This window comes from Eurypyga helias, unplaced genomic scaffold (genome assembly GCF_000690775.1).
Source record: "Eurypyga helias isolate BGI_N326 unplaced genomic scaffold, ASM69077v1 scaffold3931, whole genome shotgun sequence".
NCBI classification, from domain to species: Eukaryota; Metazoa; Chordata; class Aves; order Eurypygiformes; family Eurypygidae; genus Eurypyga; species Eurypyga helias.
Genome location: NW_010228762.1, coordinates 70,529 through 85,599, shown reverse-complemented (window position 1 = coordinate 85,599; position 15,071 = coordinate 70,529).

The following is a 15,071-nucleotide window of genomic DNA, read 5'->3' as shown; positions in this document are numbered from 1 at the left end:
AGCAGGAATAGGACAGAGAGTCAAGAGGCTCATAATTTTATGTTTATGAAACATGAAATTTACTTCAGCTGAACTGGAGATGCTGAATAGCATGCCATTTAGTCTCTGAAAGGTAGTGTTCACCTCTCCTCCCAGATTAGGATGAGGAAGGTTTAGGATCACAAAAGTCATTCCTCCAAATCAGTAAATGTTTAGTTGACTGAATGTTCTCTTGATTAAACCCTAATGTAAGCACAAAAAGTGGTGCTTTGTTGCCCATGAACAAAGTCCACTAGAGAGTTTATGGAGGAAATTGTTGCTTATTGTGAGTGAATTTTTGGGACATTGCATTGTGAAAAGCTTGAACTGTTACCTATTTGAACTTGTTTTTTTCTCTTGAGAACTGTGTGTAAAAAGGATTGAATCAGTCTATAAATTTGCATCAAAACAAACCAGCAGATAAAAATCTGCCTGTTCTGTTGCGTTTTCATCCATGTATGCATAATGAAATCTAGCAATTTAGTAAATAGTTTCTCTTCTCCCATGTTCTACTGATGACTTACACTCAAGCTTAGAGTTCATTGTAAAGTCCAGGTTAAAAAAGAAATAGCAGAGTAAGTGACAAATTTGATGAAGAACCAGTTTGTCAGATGTTTCATTTAAATAAAGTAATTACTGTACAACATTTAAAAACAAATTAAGCACAGGTTTCTACCAGGGAAGGAAAAAAGAACAAGTCTTAACTCAAGATATAAATGATGGTCCAGAAATGAGGCTGTTATTGCTTCACACAAAAACAAGCACTGGCTTTCAAGGGAGGCTGCTGATAGCACATACATGGCACATAGGTTAAATTTTTGAGTCCTCTCTTTCACCCCCTTCCCCTCCTCCCAGGTGATAGTCAACCTGCCGCAGCAGCCTTGGCTGACCAAAGGCTGCTTAGTCCTGGTCAGCAGAAGACCTGACCTTTCTTCTGTGCAGGCTCTATGTCCGCCCCTGTGATGGGTGGGATTGTCCACCTGAGTCATCAGGAAATTGCCTACCCTGAAACCAGGCAAGTGCCAGAGCTACTGGGGGCAGCTGTGCTTCACATGGGTGTCAACACTTCCAGGGATTGTCCCACCAGACCCAGCTGAGGACCAATGACAGAAACAGATTTATATTAGATATCAGAAAGAAGTTCTTCCTGGAGAGGGTGGTGAAGCACTGGCACAGGTTGCCCAGAGAAGCTGTGGATGCCCCATCCCTGGAAGTGTTCAAGGCAAGGCTGGATGAGGCTTTGAGCAACCTCACCTAGTGAGACGCATCCCTGCCCATGGCAGGGGGGTTTGGAACTAGATGATCTTCAAGGCCGCTTCCAACCCAAACCAATCTATAATGACATAGGTTACCTGATCCTATTGCACACAAGTGAGTGACTGCACCAGCCAGACGTAAACACATCAGTGGAAGAACCCAGCATTCATGTTCACTTAACCAATAATCCAGATTCATGTGTTTGAGGAAAAAATCATGTGTTTGAGGAAACCTTTCACTTTCAGCATTTACTTTATAAAGTGATGACTGCGAGGATGAAGAAAAAAGCGCTCTCTGCTCCTACTTTGAACTTAGCTGTGGAAAGTAAGAGGAAAATGACTATTTGACTAATGTTGCTCTGACAGAAATGAGGGTTGAGCCATGTGAGTGACTGCGATGCAGAAAGGAGCGAGGGATGCAAGTCAAACTGACAACTATGACAAAGCATCAGACCCATTCATCCCCTGAAGATAAAAAAAAAAAATACAGAGAGTAAAATGTCAAAAATATAAAAGCACACCACAGTAGGCACACCTGAAAAAGCGGCTTCCATCCTTCTGAGCAAGCAAATGTTTCCATTTAAAGGGGTCATCACAGGCTGAGAGAGTTTTAGAAAAGGTCATGGCTGAATCAATTTCCATACCTCTCAATGGGTTTCTATGTTTCGCTTCGAGACAAGGCAGAGCTCAAAAGCTTGTTACTGGAAAAATTCTCTGTCCCTGTTTTAAAACCAGTCATAAACAGCAACAGCTAAAACCTGTTGACCTTTCTGATGGCTGTTATTGACCTGTCTCCCTGGGCTTCTTTGGTCAAGTTTCCTAATGCAAAATATCTCACTAATGTATTTCAGTCTAGGTACAGCAGATGTATATATTTTTAGCCACATATACATAGAATTGCCTGAGTAGCCTTGAAGGAATTTCTGTGATTTCAGTCAGCACTGTCACTTTAATGCTTTCAAAGTCAAATTCTAACTTTAAAAAATATTTTAAAAGCCATATCGCACTTGCAGAGAGATTCTTGTTACCTCCTCCATAGCAAACATAAGAACAGCAACTTACTGCATTGGTGGTTTTTTCTTTCTTAATTGCTACTTTTTATTAAAATACTATAGAAAGCCAGATGAAATGGAGGTAGGCTTACAGAGAAAAACAGTACTGATAGCCTGCAAAACAGAGGTGGGAAAATGCTATGCTTCTTGAGGGTGGTCTGTATTTCCTTCTGACACCTAAAGGAGACTGAAAAAGAAAATACTTGTTCTGCTCTCAAACCAGCCTGAGACACAGTGGTCACCACAGACATGTCAAAAAAAGGTAGTTATTTTTCAAATGTAGATCTTGCTCTGGGACATTCTTATGTTATCTTTGTGGATTAATTTCATATTTCCCAATTGAATTTGTTAAAACTCTCTCCAGCTCACTGGTGGTTGTGCGAAGCACCTCTACGGCAGGTCCGCGTCCATGCTTACACACCAGACCAGCGGTCAACCTCCCTTTCACACCAGCAGTCTTTGTGTATCAGCTACCGAACTGTCCTCCATACATTTTTTAATAACGTTCTTTATCACCAACATCATTCTCCTACTTTCTGACCAGTGGAAAATGCTGGCAGTGTAGGCAAGTTATTTGCTTGTGCTGTTAAAATAGCAAGAAGTGTTGATGAATACTAGATACAGTATTCAAGAACCATAAGTCAAGCCACCAGATACAATGAATTTTAAAAGATATATTGCTGGGATTCTTATTTGCTGCCAGATTTTCATCTCCTAGCATACAATCTCATTCCTGCAGCCAGCAACTTAAAGACAATAGCTCAGCTATTCATAGAGGCATATGATTCCAGGAGTAGCCATACTAATACCACCATCAAGTATTTTGATATTCAGACAGAAATGAAAGTGAGAAACAGGAGATGTTAAAAAGCCTGGAAGTTGTGTGTTGCTTACATTCTTATTCAGGTTCTACACTTCAAAAAAGAATGCTGTTTGGAAACAAACCTGCTGACCATGCAGTAAAAAATGTTTGAAATACTAAACCATACAGACTAAGAAGGATGGTAGAGGCAAAATATAGTTGAGATTAACAAACTTTTCCTCATAAAGACTCAGGTATTTTTCCCTTTCCTAGACAAAAAAGAGGAGTTTCTGTGGTTTACATCTCTCTACAGTTAAGGATAAAACTTTACTTCTACAAGGTTCATGTCCAGGTTTCCTTTTCTTGCTCAATGGATATCCTACTTTCACAGTATCTCCTCCTGGGGAGATGCTTGTTGCACAGGATGACACACTAAATAAGCGATGTGGAAGCACGGGGCCCACTGGCTGTCATTGCTCCATGCCCGAAGCTTTGAGCCACCAACAGCTTGCAAAGGGAATCCAGTGCCATGATGTGCAGGTGATTTGCTCGCAGGATTTTCAGAAACATCAGAACATTTAACTCCTGGAGTGATTTACGCTCCTTTCCACAGCACCATCTGAACACCAGGAGGTCCATCAGACCTCATTAAAACCCTCCTGTCAGACACTGAAGAGAAATGAGAGTCAAAATCCTAATGATCGTACAGCTGTGTGCCACTGGTTTCCCAAAAGAGAAGCTGTTGCTGATGCCAAGTTATTGTAGGAGACTCATAAAGCCAAATTAGCATGCAGATCGCCCTTGCTCTCTGTTGATACAGGTGGATTCATGCCGCTCTGCTGCCAGGATGGCTATGGACTTACCCATATCTCTGAAGCTCAGTGGGGCTGGCGAAGTGGTAGAGGTAAACCTGCTAGCCCAAAGAGGAACAGAGCAGAGTGAGGTCGTGTTGATGAAGACATTTTCTGCAGAGAATGTCCACTTACAGAGTTAAAGAATGTGCCACTTGGGGTGAAATCGCTCACTACTGGAAATCCCTCCCTAAGCATTTGTTTCCACCCTTGTCCCTGACCAGAGGACGTACTCTTCTGTGCCAGGAGGATTCTGACGGAGATCCAGTGCAAGAGCACTTGTTACAGAGCTAAGTCTGGGCATTCATCCTACCAGAAAAGAATAATCAAATGAGTTGTTACTTAGCAGCTTACTTTTAGTAGAAAGTTTTACAGTAACTTTCTTTTTAAAGTTAACTCACTGACTGTGTACGATTAGATCAGAAATTGACTATTCTCTAAATTTATACATGACCTAAAAACTACTTTGTATGTGTGTATTTAAAAAGAAAAAAAGTAAGTTTCTCAGGAAGAATCATTAACAATCACAACCCTGTAACAAACAGTGATTGCATTTTACAGTTACAAATGCAGACCAAAGTGGGTTTGCTCCCCTAGGTTTTTGTGGAATTAGGTGCATGGGTTTTGCATTTGGCAAACACATTAGCATTTCTTGCATGGGTGAATTTAGCCTTGCGACAGGGACCTCTGAGCTAGGCAGCTATTATCATCCTCATTTTACAGACAGTGAAACTGAGAGCCTGAGTGACTTTCCTACCATCACTCTCTCTTCAATCTGTTCAAAAGCTGTTTTGGAAACCTTCCATACCTTGTGCTCTGTTTCAGTTTATTCCCGCCGTCTTTGCATTCACCCAGCCTGGTACCTGTCCAGCATGACTTTGATTTTATTCCTTATTACTGTACCCTGCCAAATGTCGCTGCTATTTCATTGCCTATGCCAGATCCTAGGTCTGGATCATTTTCCCTCTGTAACTCATCACCTGTGAGCTCCTCCTTTCAAGCAAAACTCAAAGCTCATACCCTTGCTTTCTACACTCTGCCATCATTGTTTTCAGCCATCCGAATATAAAATAAAAGATGAGATGGTGAGCACAGACAGGCACATGTCTCATTTGAGTGCTCATCTGGATTTCCTGCCCCCTTTATCCCCATCTCTGCATTTGCTCTAATGTCTCTACAAATTGCAGGCTTCTCCAGACTGCAAGAAATTTGCAACCAAACAGAATAATTTGGAGCAGGGCTGGCTTTGAAAGGTTTAGGTGATGGTTACATTTTCCTTTCCATGACTGCATGATAGGATCAGGAAGCTGAAACCTGGGACAGGTTCATGACAGACAGAATGGGGTGCAATTCAGGTGTCAAATTCAGCAGATTTGAGGATTTTTTTTTTTTAAGATTAGATTTGGTTTTAGAAAGGTCACTGAATATTTCACAAATTGAGTATCTCTTATGTTCAAAACTGCACATCTTAAAATCCAGCTCTGGGCACGTCTTTAGGATGCAACTGTATCCCAGTAGCTTCTGTGAAGGTTTTGCTCTCAGCTATAAGGGGCGAGGTATGGCTTGTCAGGCTTTGAAGTCTGATTCCGAATTATCTTGATTTAGACTGAACTCTCACAGGGACTCAGCCTTTCTGTTATTTTCATGCAACATGGTTAGTGCTTAATTACACAGCAATGAAACCGACAGAAATCACATTTTGGTTTCAGCCCTCGTGCAGACAGGTGCCGAGTTCTGCGACTGCCAAAGAGCTGCAGTCCCTCATACCAGGTCTGAATACATAACTCACAGCAAACAAGGCTTAGTTAAAGATTGAGATGAAGAGTACAAAAGAGGGAAAGGATCTTAAATAGAAAATGTCAAAGCACTTCTCTATCCAAAACCTTCTCTCTGAGAGCCAGGGCTGGGGTTTTACAATTATCCGCACTTTAGGAAGGTACCGAATTCAGCGATGCTTTTATCCTGAGGAAAGCAGAGGGATAAAAATATGTATGTGTGTATGTACATATATAAAAAATTGAGCTTATTAAAATACAAAGATATGCCTTTTCCAATGGGATTTGAGTTCAGCTTCTGAGTTTGGAGATATTTCCCAAAGGCTCAATTGGCATGATTCATGTTATAGAATTTCTAAGTAATTAACTTTCTTTTTTTAACAGGGAAAAAAGGGTTGACCTGATTTAGGTATCTCTTGCAATACAGTGGCAGTACTAGCCGGAAACTAAAGGATCATTTTTGAGGTGCAAACTCTCTATTTAACAGAAATTTTAAAAACTGTTGTCTTGGTGCCTTTATTTTGTTCTTTCCACGTGATGCAGAGACTAGTCAGGAGGTACTGAAAATACAGGATATTACGTATGTTATTCACATTGTTTGCTGTTCTTCCCCTTACATAACCATACCTGCTTGGCCAAACTAGCTATCCACGCATTGCAGCATTAATTTCAAACAAGACAAAAACAGGAGAAGGAGAAAATTGGTTCTAATTACCTAGTTACACATGCGAAACTGGGCCCCTTCAGATGCTATTTCTGGCCATGCAGCAAGGAAGAGGGAATAAGAATTGTTTCTCTTCTCTTCTTGGAGCTAAATTAGGCAGATGAGCCTTGCAGAGACCATGGTTATATTTTGCGTGAGATATTTTCCCCAGGAGCAGGGCACTGACTAAATCAGCATCCACGGCGTTTTGGCACCCCGCTTTCCCTCTGCCCATGCATACGATCTGGCCCACTTTGCAGAGCATCGCTTGTATGCGTTCTCAAATGTATGTGCAGACCAAGCCCCCTCCTTCAACGCAACCACATTTTAATCAGGATATGTGGTAGGAACAGAGCTGCTCTCTTCAGAGCCATGCCCCATATCCACCCCACCCCAATAACCCAGGGGAAGAGGGCAGCGTGGCCATGAGATGCACTCCCTGCAGCACAGCGAGGGAGCCCATGCCCATCAGAGCTCTTCTGCCAAGTGCTTCATGTGAAAGTTCCGGCTCAGTGTGAGCACTGTCAAAGTGCTCGTAAGGATAGTTAGGGGAGTATGAAGTAATACAGCCATTCTTTTAGTTAACAAGATTATCTTGGTGAGTGTGTTTGTTAACACTGGCTGCAGCTATGTGGCCGGATCCACGCGTAGCCCCGCAGCTTTTGCTCTAATCCTCCAGCTTTCTAAATTGTGTGGCAAAAACATCTTGCAGAAATAGTGATTTCATTCCTTTTTTTTTAAGGCTCTCAGCAATAAAGTAACAGGCTTTTAAACTTCCCTCCCCATCATTTTGTTCAAAAGAAATAAGACTTTACTGAAGGAGATAAATGTTTCTACTGATTTCAATAAGTTTTGATTAAATTCTCTCAGGGCTAAGAATTTCTCCCACCATGCTGTAACAACTTAAGTAGTCCCACTGGAAGAGAAACTTACTTTCGTGTGTCTTTAAATCTTTCAGAACACTACTTCACATATATGTTCTTCCTACTTATCCATCTGAGTCAGAGGATTTCCCTCTGAGACACCCAGACATCTTGACATATTAATTGCTGATCATGTGCTGAACTATCAGGTGCTTCTGAAAATGGAAGGGGATGGAAAGGCAACACTAAAGTAGAGAGGAAGGAAAAATCACAGGGAAAAAAAAAAAACAACAAATCAAACCAAACCAACTAACCAAACAAACAAAGAAAAAACAAAACAACACAACCCAAAAACAACCCAACCCAACAACGTTTATATTAAGGGATGAAGTAAGGGAAAAACAATTTCACAGAAATAAAATGTAGATGTGGAGAATGGAAAAATATCTGGTTGAATGAAGACCAAAATGTTAGCACTGAGCTGTGGAACTTGCTGGAAGTTTTATTTACTTAATTTATCTGGTTCCATCTCAGAATTATTAGATTGCTTGAGAAATATAGTAAGATTTGTTGCATATATGAAGTACTTGTAACTTACATTTGAGGCAACCTTGAACAAAGCAGAACAATAGAGACCCTATCTAAAAGAGTAGCAAGGAAAATAGAATTTAGAAGGGTTTTACCATGTACTTTCGTGTAGGCACCTGGCTAAAACAGGAGGTACGCCTGTGCAAAAAATGCCTTACCACCTTCCTTTGCAGTGGTTACGAGGTATTACGCTACTCAGAAAGTAGCAATCAGTACAGTATGTGCGGACATTTTACTTTTTTTATCTGCACTGTGGTAGCAGATGACCCTTGGAAAGATGAATAGATTAATTTGACTGAAGTCCTGGAAAGATCACTCTGGAAAGCAATCCTGAGGTGTGAGAATATAGCCTTACTATAAAGCAATTGTGAGTTTGCATATGCAATGACACTACTTCAGGATTAGACATTTTGTCAAGCTGTTAGACAGAAATATAAAGACATTTCAAAATCCTAAACTGTGCTTTGAAACATGCGTTGTTCAGTAAACAGCATTTTTATGCATCAACATCAGATTTATAACTTTAAAAATTATACTCTTTCTTTTTGTGAGTTCCCATTAAGCACTATTATCTGTAAGATGCTTAGGAACATAAGGTTTTTATTAAAGCTGAAGAAATCTGAGCTTATCCTGAAAAAGCATGGATAAACTCAGATCACAGACTATCCAAAAGTACATCCTTTCCAGAAAGGAGGTGGTGGTGGAGGGAGGTTAAAGTTGGTAAGGGTGTCATTTTAAAATCCAACTTTATCCAATCGCTTTTTCTCAAATCCAGCTGTTAAAATTCCCCTGAAGTCTGTGCTACCTATTCATCCAGAATTGGTTGACATGGGAGATGCCAACAAGCCCACAGGTAGCAAGCTACAGCAGAGACCTCCATTTATAAATTACTATGGACACTTTCTATTTTTAAGCATGTAAAACCCAGTATCCTAATCAAGAGTTTAAACATTCAAAATACAAAGATTACATTAGCTATTGATGTCACACACTGTGCATGAAATAATAGTGAATTTTGATTTTGCATTCCTTCCAATATGCAACAATTGATTATGGTAGATTCTGCTGAGTCTGAAGTTGATCCTCTCACTCTGGAGGAAAGGCTTACAATCATTCAATTAAAATGGAGTGGACTTTACCTGCAAGTCCCACCACCCTTCTTTCTCCCATGGTGGATGGAGCTCCCCCAGGGCTCTTCACTGACCCTGCCTATGTCTCGGCTCATGGCCGAAACCTCTTTCCCACTGGTACAAGCCATAAACGCAGTCAGTGGGGTGTCCTCATCCTTCTTATCTGAGGGGAAAATGAGACCTATCATACCTTTGTTTTTGTTAGTTACGGCAATGTGAGAGACTTGCATAGCACAGGGCAGCCAATAAACAAGGGGCTGTGACAGTGGTCTGTCTCTCTCCAACCTCACCGGCAAATGCTAGTCTATAACCCCCAAAAAATTGCCAACAAAATGGTGATAGTAATTACCTGTTTCTCTAGAAAGCATAATAAAAATTTTCATGACAAATTTGAGCCCAGGACCTGTGTGGTCTTTCAATGACACTTTCCTGCATGAGGCAACATGTACAATACACTTTAAGACCGAGCAATTGAATCAGAAATCTTCCTGATTCAGCTTCAAAAGTACACCAGAGGCAACACTTGGGAACCTCTTGTCACCCTCCTCTGTCACCCATACCTCTAATACTGGGAGATGCAGTCCCGCAGCAGAGCATGGAGGATGTGGATCAGTTCAGGGAAGCTGCTATTCCCCACTCCCCCTCCCTCAGCATCGACCTTCCCTTGCACCTTCTCAACAGGCGGCCCCAGCCTTGCTGCCTTTCCCCTCCTTAGGCCTGCCTAGCTTCATTTCGATGCAAACTGGGTTTGGCCCAGCAGCCATTTAAATATAGGCGTTACTGAAATAGACCACTGAGCCAAGTGTGCTTCAGTCCTCATCAGACTGAAATGATGGCATTTCTTGTAACATCTCAGCAAAGGGGAGTATCAGCTATGTTTTATAGCTATTAGATAAAGGTGGATGCTCAGAACCCAGAAGACACACATTAATAAAACATAGCCACCTTGACATATTGCTTGCTGAGCTTGTCTTGGCTTACAGGGGAACTATGTAACGTGTCTATTAGGAAAAGATTATTCTGTGGTAGAAGCCTTTGTGCAGAAAAAAAAAAGCCAGGGACCAGCACCCTGCACAGCCCCTTTGTGGATCGTGCTGCAGTTAACTCAGTGGAAGATTTTCCCAAGCCTTTTTTACTGCCTTTGTGCACAGCTGAGCCTGTTGCAACATGACAGAAAGACTCAGAATTCTAGAAAGAGTGACAAAATACAGGTAAGAGTGCCACAAGCCACTCAGATCATGTCAGGTATATAATTAAGGAAGTATAAACCTGAAGTTTAAAAGCAGAAGTGTAAAACATACCGAAGTGATTTGATTAATTTTCATTAAAATAAATCTCCTCCTTTTGTCTTTTATCAGTATAGAGCAAGGATATAAAACCAAATGTTACCAGCTTTCCCTCTGGATCAATTGCTTTGATTCTCCTGAAACTCCAAGCACACCATTGTGATGGGGCCCTTCACTGACAGTCCCCCATAGTTTGTGAGATGTAAGGAAATTGAGCAGGTTTTGCTCAGGGTTTATCTGTTATTCTTTAAACTTTATGCAAATGTATGTTCTTCCATCCTGCTGGATTATTCTGTCACTCTCTTACTAGTATTAACATAGTGTCATCCGTAAATCCTCAAGTATTAAAAAGAAAGACAGAAAATGAGCTGACATTTTTCTAAACAAGGTATTATTTATATTGCAGCCTCAGCATAACAAGTGCTTTAAAGAAAAATAACAGGATACATTTTCAGTCTTGGAAAGCATGATGGTTGAGTAGGCTCATCTAGGATTATGCTTTTAAGGGTGGGGGTTGGAGATTTTCTGCAATCTATCCTCTCTAACAAGTAATGTTTAATCAGCACCTGCACTTTGAGTTGCCATATTTCTTTATAATAATGATGGTTGGCTCTTGAAAAGATATTTAGTTGAGGTGTCCGTGCAATTTAAAGCTTTCTTGGTAATGATCAATCTGGAACATTTCTATTCCTCAATCTACTGAGGGCCATTTCTGTCTGAAAAATATCTTATTCATGTCTACATTTGCAAATTATAAAGTAACAAGTGTATACAGAATGCATCTGCACCTAATCACAACTTTACATGGAGTGTCAAATTATACAACATCAACAGAAATTTGGAACGGGAACCCAAACAACTGTACGAACACTGTTTTCTTGTAATCCTACACATCCCACTCTAAAAATGAACATATATTCTTCAAAACCCCATATTCTAACAAGAGTGATTTGAAAATGGGCATAGGAAACCAAGACTTCCCAGCAGTGTTAAACTGTCTGATGAAGAAGCATATGGTGCTGAAATTTCTATGCATAATGGGGCCTAAATTAAAGGGGATGTAAGAGACTTAGCTCCAGAATTCTTGCTTTGGGAGAATTTTCTGGGTTGTATCATCACTTTTCTTAATGTTGAATATCCCCGGAGGATCCTTGGAACCAAACTTTGCATTTGTACATGAATCTGGGGACTTGAGAGGGTCCTATTCAAATCACTCATGAAACCTGTAAAAGTGGTATCTTGTAGCTAAACCACCTTCATGCTATCTAGGCAAATTTGAGGATACCTGCGTCAGCAATGTTGTAACCAGGTGAAACCCAATCATGAAATGTTTAACATTCTTATCTGGTGCGTTCATAGAAACGTCTTTCACCAGCAGTCATACTCAGATTGAGGCATTCCAGTGCTGGGACTTACTACCTAATTCTTGGGGATGAATTCAGTATAAAACTGAATAGAAAAAGCCTATAGTAGCTACATCTATTTTTCTTCTTTATTTCTTCCCCAAAGTGTTTCTGCAGATAGCATTTTCTTCTGTGTTCCAAGAGCTAAATGCAACAGATGTGATTTGTCTGAATGAGGTATGTGAAAGACTCGTAAAATTCTTAAAAACAAACAAAACCCTTCAAATGTGCATACATCCCTGCTTATCTCCAAGTGTTAAGCAAATATTCAAAATGTATCTTAGTTTATATTTGGTTCCAAATGAAATTATGGTAGCATGACCGTACACAATGATCCTTGTATTTTTACTGCAAAGCCTAGATAGTCTGTTCTTACATTAGAAAATATTTCATTAGCACTAATTTGGCTGAAACAACATGAAGTTGTGCAAAGTGTGCTGGCCATTACCTGTTTCCTGTACAAAGGTGTCACATGTATGCATATTTTACATTCTTGAATGTATTTGCTTGTTATGTGCAATAAGCATGGTAGCAGTTGGGCACACTTGCATAATGCACACTTAAAACTGTGCTTCACTGAAAATATACTTTTAGATTTTAGATCTCTCTGGTTGTTTCAGCCAACATTCTGTCTCTGCAGGACTATTTTCTTCCTTTTTTTTTTTTTTTCCCCCCTCATTTAGCCTTACCTTTTATAGGCAAACAATGTGATTGTAGTGCAAGTCTTCCCTGTGACTTCTCTGAGACACGGATCAATCCCAAATTTTGCAAGAAAAATTCTTGCAGGATATGGTATGGCATGAGATACTCCATACCCTCATGGCTAAATACTCCAATAGCTTCATCAGTATTTATTAACACTAGTCAGAGATATTATTACAGGTATTACACTTACTCATTATATTATGGTTATACTTAGCTGCAATTATCATAGTTATTGACAGGAAAATTATAAATGGGTTTATTTTTTTAAAAAGGCAGGAAAATTTGACTGTGGAAAATTCTACAAATGTATTAAAACTGTGGCATAATGTTAAATGAATAAGAAAGAAAAAAAAGAAAAAGACAATTTAAAAAAAAAACCAACAGATACAAGATGTCTGGGCTCCAAATATCTTGAGTTACTATATCATTCCTCAGGTTTTTAAAATATAAAAGCTGATGCCTCTAGGTATAGCTATTATGTGAGTTTTTTAGACTCTAAGTTTCAGTGTCAGAAATTTCGATCAAAAGTCTGTAACATGAAGAGGAAACTGCAATTACTTATAATTAGCACAGTATGTAAAGTATGGCTTCAATTCCATTAAATAATTCCATAATTTATGGAACGAATTATAGACATAATGACCATCATTTCAATGTGTTACCATCAATCAGGAGAGAAAAACTTAAATTTAAAAATAAAATTTAAAATTCAATTCAGGTGACACTACATATTTTTCCTTGCTCAGTGACTCACCTTTCCTTTCTGCATGTAAAATTTCCTACACATTGTTTTATTCTGAATTTTCTTGACATTTTCTACATTTGAACAGGCTTTTTTTATGTCTATATATTGTCTGGTTCGAAGTGGCACCAAGGCTAGTATTCCCCTGAAAATTAAACAGAGCTTGAATTGAGCTCCTTGTCTCTACACATGTGAAAACCCCGGGGTCGATTACTGTGATAAGAGGATGGACATTGTTTAAGGTTGCTGAAGCTGCTGCATTTTGCAGCTGTGGAAACTGGAGGAAGAACTGCATGAGCAACTTCCCCAGTACACGTCAAGTACCAATTGCAGCTTTAAGAGAGATATTGGACTTTTCAGGTTTTGAGATGCCCAAGGTGACTTAAGAAGGCCTTGTGAAGGGAATGCAGCAGAGTTTGAGGAAAGCAGGGTATAAAAGAGTGTGTGGCTAAAAGGTCTTCTGAAGCGGGGTATCCTTGTCTTGCAGATTATCAAATAAACTCTTTAATTCCAGCAGGCACTAGTAGGAAGAAACAAACAATTTCTCTAAGAGTACATGATTCTTGTTCCCTTGATGTTAATGCAACTTTTTTCCACTTCATTCATCAAAATTAGTATTTAGTCCCATATCCACAGTCTTCAGTATTAACATATTGGTTTCGGTATGACAAGAAATAAGGTATTACAGTGAAACCCTGCTATTTAAACACTGAGTGGTGCAGATGTGGCAAAGTGGCAGCTTGGGTTTACTGTGTTAACACATCCTTTCTTCCCTTTATCTTTTGCTTAGTTATTTTGTGCCTACAAAATGCTGGTGCCTGCTGGGCATGACTCTGATCTCAGTACCACTGAAGTTTCTCAGGCTGCCTCTATTCATTGTCCCAGGTGACTTACTTCCAACATACACTAAAGATAACACATGAGCCAGGCTTGTTGAATATTGTATTAAAAGATGGACTTGGTGCAGGAAGCGTCTCGAACATGGAGATGCTTCTAGTTATTATTTTCCTTAACACGCAAGCGTGGAACATTGCCAATACATGTGCCACCTGGGGATGGACAAACCTCCAAAGATCTGGGTGCCCATAGATTGGCAAAAGTTTCATGTGACATGAGTAACACAGAGAGAGGGAGGTTTTTTTCCCAAGGATGTGACACTTGACAGAGTACTGTATGATTTTAAAACACGGAGACAGTTTTAAAGACCATAAGCTGGAACGCTATTCCTTGGCAGGCTGTCATTTATTCAAATCAACCCTGAGTGCCTTTCTGAAAGATGTGTCACAGTCACATAGAAGTTTTCCATCTCGGATTTGAGGTAAGGGGATGAAATTCTGCTGCTTGTTTATGATGGAAGACAGGTGTGGATCCTGTAATGATCCTGCCAGGCCCAAAACTTTGTGAAATTCTAAAGGTAGTAATAAATCATACCGGAGATCTCAAACAAGACAGGAGATGCTCCTAGGTGGCAGAAAAGCTTTCTTTCACAGTTATATATGTCAAAACAAACTGGATGAGAGTTATGTGCACATGTGGTTTTCGCTTGGTGACAAAACAAGCACTGCTTTTAACCATGTATGTTTTCTGTGAGATACTGAACATTGAAAAATGGTCAAATTAACAACCACAATACATTTTCTATGTAAATTAAATGCTGTGTAGATGACACTTCTAGTGATTATAGCTCTCTACGTGACATATGTTTGATGATTTAGATTGTCTCCTGTTGAGAAGGATTTGATTTAAGGCACTTATGGCATTGGGCTCAAATTATTTGCAAGAGTTGATTGAAGCTTATGTTTTACCCTGCAGCTTGTGTTCAGCTAAGGATCATCCGCTGAGTACATTTCATTTATCTCTTGCAGGATCTAAACGGTAGGTTTTTGCCCTCCAAACA